Source organism: Triticum dicoccoides, chromosome 3B (genome assembly GCF_002162155.2).
Source record: "Triticum dicoccoides isolate Atlit2015 ecotype Zavitan chromosome 3B, WEW_v2.0, whole genome shotgun sequence".
Classification (NCBI taxonomy): Eukaryota; Viridiplantae; Streptophyta; class Magnoliopsida; order Poales; family Poaceae; genus Triticum; species Triticum dicoccoides.
Window position 1 is genome coordinate 755722554 of NC_041385.1, and position 7922 is coordinate 755730475.

Below are 7922 nucleotides of genomic sequence, written 5' to 3' on the forward strand. Positions count from 1 at the left end.
AACAAAAACCCCAGCACCTGAAATGCTGACGCGTGGATGCCTATTGGTCCCGGTTGGTGCCACCAACCGGGACCAAAGGGCCTCCTGCCTGGGCTCGCCGGACCGGCCACGTGGAGGCCCATCTGTCCCGGTTTGTGTAAGAACCGGAACTAAAGGTCTAGGGCATTAGTGCTGACACTTTAGTCCTGGTTCAAAAACCAGGACAAATGGCCCTTACGAACCGGGACAATAGGCCTTTTTTTCTACTAGTGTAGTAACTATCTGTAGCGTGTGTCAGTAACCCGCGCTACTGCTATTAATTTCAAAAACCAAAAAAAATTCGACCCCATGCATGCTGTCAATGGTGTCAATGGTTCGATCTAGCAATGACATGGCTCGCCGTAGGTGCGGACGGGTAGCGGCAGACCAGATCTAGAGATGGTTGTTGGAGAGGGACCGGATCCAGTGGAGAGCAAGACAACGATGTGAGAATCCTCTTCGCGGCCAAGGCATAGATCTCGTGGCTGGCCATGTCGACGACCTGCGCAGGCATGGGCATGGGAGGTGAGTAAAACCGGAGGGAGAGGGAGAGGGAAACAGAGAAACAAGGGAGAAAGGAAGGAGATGGAGGGCGCATTGGGGCTGGTCACCGGTGGTGAGGTGCATGGCATGGAGGCGCATCGGGTGCATCGAGACCGGTCGTGGTGGTGGCATGGAGGCAAGGGGGAAGACTGGCGAGTTCCTGGACGCCAGCGACGCGAGGAGGCAGACTCATTGGGCGCCATGGAGGAGGAGATGTGCTTGGGCGAGAGCACCATGGGAGAGCCTATGGAGAGAGGGGGGAGAGTGAGGAGGGATTCGGCCGAGGATATGGGGACTTCACCTACCTCGTACTTAGTAGTAGCGAGGGGTATAAACCCGCGCTACTACTATCAACTTAGTAGTAGCGCGGGTTTATACCCCTCGCTGCTACTATTGCATGTCCCGGGGAGGCACGGTACAGACCACTTAGTAGTAGCGAGCGGTATAAACCCGCGCTGCTACTATCAACTTACTAGTAGCGAGGGGTAAAAACCCGCGCTACTAGATAGTAGTAGCGCGGGTTTATACCCCTCACTACTACTACTGCATGTCCCGGGGAGGCACGGTACATACCACTTAGTAGTAGCGAGGGGTATAAAACCGCGCTGCTACTATCAACTTAGTAGTAGCGAGTGGTAAAAACCCGCGCTACTAGTAAGTAGCAGTAGCGAGGGGTATAAGCCCGCGCTAATAGTAAGCGTCTACCTATAAGCTTTTTCCTAGTAGTGCGTGGACGAAGGCACACGTCAGTGTTGCCAACAATCGAATTTAACGAGTTCCACTAGCGATACATGTCCACATGCCCTCGACGACACTGGATGTACCGTCGGGACAGGGGCTAGACGGGTAGAACCTCATTCCATCTTCAGGGAGCCACCGTCACTGCCACTGCCTCACCACCCTGAGCGCCAACAATGGCCGGGATACATAGCGCCTTCTTGGATCTAAGGCCATGGAAGACGAGGTATATCGGCGGCGGCGACGTCCCTGTCTGCAGGAGGCGAGGAAACCCTAGTCGGCTTGGAAGTGCTTGTGGGGAAGGGTAGTGGAGAAGAACGTCTGGTTGATGCTAAGAATGCTTAGCTCCCAATGTAGACAACGTGCTGTAGCTATGACCCGCTTCTCTTCTCTTTCATCTTCTTTCTTCGCTAACTCATCAAAAATATAATATTTAAAGTCTTACAGCCCGCCTATACCATTCTATTGTACTTGCTCTTAATTAGCTATGACTACGATCCTACCACAAAAACTATTAAGCTGGTCAAGAAATTAGTACTATGACAAAGCCTAACATGCAGCGAATTTAAAGTCCAGCCACTCAATCTTGTCAAGAAAACAACATGTGCTCGCTTCCATATATATAAGGAAAAAAAAAGAATCAGGAACTGGACTAAACAAATTATAACTCCAAAAAAAAAGCATGGCCTGAAGTAGATTAAGCTTACATAAACTTGACAAGTTTAACTTGTATCACTCCTAGAAGTTAAAAAGAAGAGAAGTAAGAGCATCTCTAGCCGTTCGGCCCCAGGGGCTAGAAAAAGCGCCGCTTGAGGGCGAACCGGCGATATTTTCGCCGTGGGGCGATTGGATTCCGAGCCGCCGCCCCAGGGTCACGCCCATACGCCTTTTTTAAACATTTTATAAAATATATTGCATACTTAGACATGCCAACAGACAATAAATTGATCACCAGACACGAATTAGTTTTTGAGTTATAATAGAGTACATTGGTGATGGTTCAGTAACATAGATAGGTACACGGATGATGGATTGTTAAATACTAGCATGGTAACCTAATAGATATCTAGCCAGATACACAGACATATATATGGACCAAGAAACGACGAATTAATCTTGTCAGTTGGATTCAATTCAAGCATGCTGTTCGTCCAGACAGCAGTTTCCTTCACAGATCCACCAAGCGCGTCGCCTGCTCCTCGTAGTCATAGGGAAGATCGTACTCGCTGTAGTCCGCGACGTACGTGAGAGTGGGGCCTCGCTTCTTCTGCAACTCCTCCCAATACGCCCTCATCGTTTCCCCGATCTCGGCCTGCTGCTCGAAGTAGTCGTCGTCCACCTCCACGTAGCCCTTCTCAAGGAACTCGTCGCGGATCTCTACCTGGTACTTCAGGAAGTTGGCATGGAGCCTCTGGACACGGAGGGCGGCATCCCTGTACACCTGCCTTTTATCCTCGAGCCACTCCTCCGTCACCCCCAGGATCTCCGCCATGTTCTTCTCGCCCTCGAGGAAGGAGGGCATGACTATGTCGTCGGGCTTGTCTATCGGCATGGCCAGGATCCAACTGACGAACTCGGCGGGCATGCGATTCTTCGCACCGGCAGGCGGGTTGGACTCGGCGGCGCACTGGATGGCCATTGCCCCTCGACTCGTGTGGATTGGTTTGCTGGTTTTGATCGGTTGGGGGAGGAGGATCGATCTAGCGTGATTTATATAGAGAGAGAGGAACAGAACGAAACCCCTAGACATATTCACACCCCAACTCTGTCACCGACCGGACCGGACACGGCTCCAACTGGGCCGGCCCACCTCTCTTTCCTCTCTTCCGTTTTATCTCTGCTTTTCCAAACCAAAAAGTGTTTTCTTTCGAAATTAGCTACCCGTGAAGGACTGTTTTAGTTGCTAAAAAAAGCTATCCGTGAAGAGTGTTTTGCTCGGGGTGCAAGATTCCTGGAGACACAGCCTCCTCGAGTGCAACATGGCGAGATGTGTTTGGGCTTTAGTCGACCATGATCTTCTGGAACACATGATTGCTACGTCTGAACCTTCCTCACGTGCCTAGTTGTTTTTCATGATGGATGTGTTGAATCATGAGGAGTTGACAAGAATGACAGTTACTATGTGGGTACTTTGGTTACGCTCGAAGAAAACTAATTCATGAAGGGATAAACCAAAGCCCATATGCCACACACAAGTTTGTGTGTCAACTTCATAGCAGCCAGAAGCACAAAATGAGGACAGTTTCAGAGCAAGCTCAACAAAGTTTCAAGTGGATCCCACCGGTTGAAGGTTTCATAAAAGAAAATGTCAATGCTCGGGTTTCGATAGAACATAATGTGGGCAAGGCGGCGGCTGTATGTCGAGACCGTGATGGCGCTTATCTTGGCTCCTCCATGTTGGTCATTCAGGGTATGGTTGATCCTCCTACGCTAGAGGCAATTGCATGTAGAGAGGGTCTTTCTTTAGCGCAAGACCTTGGAATGCAAATCTCCAAGTTGCTTCGGGCTGCAAGCATGTGGTACATCATATTCATCAAAGAGCTGGAGGGGACTATGTCATTAGCATTAGAGAGATCTTAGAAACTTCTCTTTCTTTTACCCCTTGTAATTTCTCTTTCGGACCTTGGGCCTCTACTAATTTAGATACATTAAAACTGAGCACTTTTCCAGCCCTCTCAGGTCATCAACGCTCCCAACCGTCCGATCATAAATTTTGAGCATTTTCGGCCGTTAGATTAGCTGTGAACCGCTTGTTCTCGTATCGTTGGCTAATACAGATCGCTCACATCATGGGCCGCTGCCCCGTTAGCATTTTTGGACGCTCCTGGTTAACTTGGGCCCAATGGGCTGTGGCAGTTTTCCCACGTGAAGCGGATGGACACACAGCCTCGCATAATCCCCACGAACGCTTGCCGTGGCTCCCTTAAAAAATTATCGTGTGGCGGCTCATCCACGACAGTTCCCCAACCTAGCGATGCGGGAGCGACGACAGCGACACTGGAGGTTCGACTGGTCCGACGTACGGCGCCTCGCCGGGCGACTGGACGGGATCCACTAGCCTGCGAAACCGGACGGTGCCATCGCACGAAGAGCCCAACTCGATTCAACTTCTATCGCTATTTGAGACCTTAATTGTCATCAATAGCAGTGGATGGGGCCGCCGCCAATTATTATTGGGTCAGTTACAATTTTACATTCATATTTTTCCTTCCTTCAACTTATGAGCATGTCATGAACACCTATTTAATCGCAATCTTACGCTGGTTCTTCCCAACTATCCCCACTTCTAGAAATCATTCTCCAAGAGCGATGGCTAATATTTTAGGTATGCAATTCGTTCAAATCCTCCCTCCTTTCTGCATCCCCTCTTCCCCCCAGGTCTTCATTGTTTTTCTCTATTCATATTTTGTTGTGCTAAAAAAATGCATGTCTTCATTTTTAAGGATTCGAGGCTGATTCTGCTGGATTAGAAGGTTTAGGCATTATTGTATTCAATGGCTAACAGATAGGTTAGTACCAGTGTTCTTATGCCTCATCCTACTATCTATGTGAATGTACCTCTAATTCCTATTGTATAATGCCAATCAATAATTGTTCTGAATAATGGCACTACCGCGTATCGATCTTGCTCCATGTAGCATTTTATTAGCAAGTGAAAAATGCAGAAAACAAAAACAAATGCATGCAAGTGGTGGTGCGTCGACATCAAACTCTGGATCAAAATCCAAATCAAAACATACAAATGTCTTGCAAGGCGCTGATGCATCGACATCACAATCTGGTTATATTGAAAATATTGTGTCACCCAAATCAAAACACCATGGTCCTCCTTTTCAAAAAATTCCCTACACACAGCAGAGAGCAAGCAAATAAAAACCAACTGGCACGCATTTGGTTCAGGAAACGAGTAAAGGTAGTTAATTCTGGATCATTGTGTGATGCCTCAAGATGTAGTACACTAAACTAATAGTTTTTCCCTTCATAGGTAAAATACTAGCAGTAACAACAAACAAACCGAGGACAAGTACGGGGACAACACTAATGAAAGTGATAAAAATGCTGGACAAATCTCTCCTACACTTGATGCAACATATATAACAAATATTTCTCATTTTGTTATATCCTTGACTAATTTTTTTACTTCATTATCATCGCCATTTTTCTTTGAATTATTAAAGGAACCGATGGAACCATCTTCTGCCAAGGCACAAGAAGCACCATCTTTTGAAATTGCTATCGCGATCAAAAATGATTCGCACAACACTAAGAACAAGCCATAAAAAAGGTCCAGATCAAAACCTGCAACCTAAATTTTACTACATATCAACTTACTATTTATTTACAAACTTCTCTATGGATTACAGGATCGACTCGAACCGAAGCCAACACATCAACTTCCGCAAAGAAGAAGATGCACTTATCATAAAAGTGCTTCGATCAGCTTATTTCAGAAGCAAAGAAAGGAACGACGATCTTCTGCATACTACTGCATGATCAGATGATCAACGATTTTGTCTTCACCAGTTAACATGTCTTTGTACTATGTTTGGCAAAAACTATTCCTCTTTCATGCACTGAATAATGAAACAACTTATGCATTTCCATACATATGGTTATCGTACCTCTAAATATATTTGTTTCCATAACTCTGGTTTCTATTCCTATAGGAAAATGCACTTCTTCGATCTTCTACTATTCTACCAAGAATGTTTAAGATGCACTTCTTCGATCTTCTACTATTCTAGAATGTTTAAATCCCAATGGTATAATATCTCAATTTTATTAGCATAACAAAATGCATCTTTTTAGTTTTCAGTTGATCTTTTAATATGCAAAATAAGGATTCCTACCCTAAATTCAGCAGTCGAAGCAGACCTTTAGTGCCCACCCCTCAAAAAAATGAAGCATGGAGCTACTAATTCCTCTCATGTATCATTGTTTCTCCTCATTTTTCTTCCCTACAAGGCTAACGCCAGCAAATGCAAATGACATTATTCATCGGTTACCAAAAAAACCCAGTTATCAGTTACAGATGTGCGGTGCCAAATGATAACTGAGTGCTTATAAATGCCTGAATATTAGCCTGACCTCTCACACACCCTTCTACTACAAGTATAGAATATTTCCATATAACATGTTAAAGTATTAATCAATTTCTGCCAAAAAGTACCTACGTTCTCAATTCATACAAGAATATCCAATATACTTCCAAATTCGGGGGATAGGTATTAAACAATAAAATTTTGCAGCAAATCAAATACACTATATGATGGTACCTATTCCCAGATATATATAAATTCAGCCAAACCAACACCAAGACAACCGTTCAATCCATGAATATGAGATGAAAAGCAAACATGACCAGTATACTCGATCTTGTGTGTGTGTGTGTGTGTGCGTGTGTGTGTATATATATATATGTATATATATATAGGAAAATGGGTTAGTACTCCTAAGAGTACATACTCCCTCCTTCCTCTGTCATTAATTATCTTTTTTTTCATGAATGTCCTTGATTAGCGACGTGTTCGGTTCACAATTGTCAAACCCGAGGCATGACTATATAAATTAGCAAACACACCGATTTTTCGGGCCCTCTCGCATCTAATCCTTCCCTCGGCTTCACACATCCTGAACTGCAGCAGCCGGCCCCTGGATACACTTCAGCGCGGAACCGCGGCGGCCACCGCTATCACTCCCCGGCGACCGATCCAAATTGCAGCTTCCATTGGCCAACGGATCAGAGAGCGCGAGACCAGCCGGATCCGAGGTTTATTTTAATTAAAGGTCAGTGATTTCTCTTGGACGTTCTGTGCGTGTTGATTCCCTGTTCTAGATCCGTAGCATGTTCCAATCCATTAACCAAAATTGTCTTGCTTTCTTCTAGATCTGAAGAGGAGCGTGCACCCCGTCCAGGATCTGATTGTTTGCTGACTAGTTAATTTTTGTGGATGAGAGAATTTTCTGGTGCTTTGTGGATGTCCTTGCTGGATGGAGGCTGGATGTCTCACGTGGAAGAATTGATTCATGTGGCTTGTGGGGGTGAATGGCGTAGCATCCCATCGTCGATCTTCAGCACACTCTGTTGATCCTACCGCTAGCGGCGCCCAGTCAGCCGTAAACAGATCAACATATTTCTTTAATTATTTTTGTTAGTGGACATATGATCAAATGGATTCACAAATAGTGATTTCAGCTGCTATTTCTTCTTTGGGAAAGTAGTATATACCCAACAAAAAGGAACAGTACCTCTAGTTTCTAGTTTAATCACTATGTTGAAACCTTTGGTTGAAGGATCAAGAACGGCACCTTGCTGCCATCTTCTTTATATGTTCAGTATTGTCTCAATATGAAATTGCTGCTAGAATTTTCTATTTTGGAAAGGAACATACATGTCCCACTTCAACAAGTGCTGTATTTTTCTGCGGAGACATACGACCACATTACAAAATGTATTACACATGTTGTTTCATCTAACTTTTCACATACTCTTTTATTGTATACTTTCATCTAACTTTTCTTATAACTCATTGCAGAGACTAGACTCTCACATAAGACCAGCATATACCCATGTAAAAGAACTAGGAGTATATTCTCCGTCACTAAAGAACAAGTATATACTT

At 45.0% G+C, this 7922-nt stretch overlaps 1 long non-coding RNA gene across 1 annotated transcript; it reads left to right on the forward strand.

The window, feature by feature from the left end:
• The first annotated feature begins 6836 nt into the window (after window positions 1-6836).
• On the forward strand, window positions 6837-7676 carry LOC119282051. The gene is made up of 2 exons (XR_005138617.1): window positions 6837-7086; window positions 7187-7676. It is a non-coding gene; the product is annotated as an uncharacterized LOC119282051 (long non-coding RNA).
• Window positions 7677-7922: the final 246 nt, after the last annotated feature.